The sequence below is a fragment of the Leuresthes tenuis genome, unplaced genomic scaffold (genome assembly GCF_036924035.1).
Source record: "Leuresthes tenuis unplaced genomic scaffold, fLeuTen1.0.hap1 SCAF_20, whole genome shotgun sequence".
Taxonomy (NCBI): domain Eukaryota; kingdom Metazoa; phylum Chordata; class Actinopteri; order Atheriniformes; family Atherinopsidae; genus Leuresthes; species Leuresthes tenuis.
In genome coordinates this window covers 24,105,422-24,107,321 of record NW_027325374.1, presented here as the reverse complement: position 1 = coordinate 24,107,321, position 1,900 = coordinate 24,105,422, and the positions used below count along the sequence as shown (strand labels likewise).

Here is a 1,900-nt window from a genome sequence, read left to right as displayed (position 1 = left end):
GTACAGCACACTATGTGTGCGCACACCTTTATTCACAAACTCTTCAACTTATACTCTTTTACCGAAGCTGCTACAGCTCGATTGGCCGAATACCCTTAGATCCTATTTCGGTGAATTTGACATCTGCCTTACATGTAACAGATTAGCGGTTTAGCAGTTTTAATTTAGTTTGAGTGAAGGAATTAATTTTATAGCAAAATCCGAAATCGTGAAGCACTCATGAAAGTAAGCTTATTCTCGGATTCCTGAAACTTTAGATTTGCTCTTTCTTTTACTGCAAAGTACAACATTGTTTTTTTTGTTTAAATCTTTCTAGACATGGTAAATATGAACGACAAAGCAGTTTTAACATAGTTTGAGTGAAGGAATTCATTTTATAGATAAAATCCCAAGAGTCTGCTGAGAAAAGAGAGTGAATGCGAAGTAGACTTTAACACGGCTATGGGAGCGAGCCGAGTGTCGGCTAACCGGGAGAATTGCTTGAAAGAAACGCGACACCGAATGAGCGGTCAGAACAAAGCCTCAATACGGGATTCTCGTGGTGTTTTTGTTGCTGCCTTGTTGCTGCCTTGTCTTTTGCATAGAGTAAAAGCGTCTCAACCAAGCAAAGCTCACCATGGGGAAGGTGGCTATACCAACTAGCCTGATGCCCTGCTCCCGCAGTGACGGATAATCGTACTCTGGTTTCTCTTCATAACATACAAGTCTTTCGCCTTTTACTAAAGACTTCCGTGGAGAGCAGCACTAATGAGTTGTTTCTATTATTGGCAGGCTTTACCTTTGCGGGTGAAGCCCTTTCTGTCTGTGCAAAAGAAATCTTGCTACTTTGCAGAGTGACTTCTCTGAGTAGAGTCGCCTTACAAGACAAGGCAGCCATCGAATAGATTGTTTCTACTTGGTCAGCCGAGGAGCAGGGGGGGGGGGCAAGCGTCTCAACCAAGCAAAGCTCACCAAGTAGGAACAATCGGGCCCTTTTCTATGGCTGCAACACCTGAAAGAGATATTGATGCGAGACCCGATCAAATGCTTTTTCAAAGTCTAAATTTAAGATGACAAGCCGGGTGTTTCTGTCTCTAGCGTAATCAATGATGTCTCGAATCAGTACGAGGCTGTCGGTGAGTTGTCTCCCTGAGATGGCACAAGCTTGGTCTGGGTGAATTACCTCCTCTAAAACAGAGGACATCCGTGTCGCTAAAACCTTGCTAAAAAGTTTACAGTCAAAGTTTAAAAGTGTGATGGGCCTCCAATTCTTTAGGTCAGTCTTATCATTTTTTTTATAAAGTAGAGTCACTATTCCCACTCTAAAACTGTCAGGCAGTCGGTCGAGTTTTTCAAAATCTTTAAAAACATCTAAAATGTCTGATGATAAAAGGTCCCAATAGGTCAGATAGAATTCTGCAGGAAGCCCGTCTAAACCCGGAGCTCGACTTCTCTTAAAACCTGTTAGGCATTTTTTTAACTCTAAAGCAGTAAAATTCTGTGTCAAGTGTGCATTCTCTTTTACGGTTTTGTCAACGAATTTTAAGATTTCTGCCGATGTTTCCAAGTGCACTGGTTTCTCTTTGTACATGTTACTATAAACGGTATGTACAGTTTCAATCATCTCTTGTGTGGATTTTGTTAAAAACCCATCTTCTCTTTTTAGATTTTGAATACACTCCTTTTTATTTATAACTTTCTTTCTTTTTCACCTTCCTCAATTTCCTGCTCCCTGCTTCTTACAAAAATTCCTTTACTCTTTATTTCTGCTAAAACTGACATTTCCTTTTTGACATCTTTGATTTCTTCTTTAAAGTCTATGCCACACTGATTTAGTTTAAAGTAGCGCTGTAAGCGTTTATGTAGTCCCATCATACATCTATTCTCTTTCCTTTTTTTACGTTTACCTTGCTGTTTAAAA

At 40.1% G+C, this 1,900-nt stretch overlaps 1 non-coding gene across 1 annotated transcript; it reads left to right on the top strand.

Annotated features, from left to right (window-relative positions):
• The first annotated feature begins 675 nt into the window (after positions 1-675).
• LOC140279105 (U5 spliceosomal RNA) lies at positions 676-789 on the top strand. The gene has a single exon (XR_011909302.1). It is a non-coding gene; the product is annotated as a U5 spliceosomal RNA (small nuclear RNA).
• Positions 790-1,900: the final 1,111 nt, after the last annotated feature.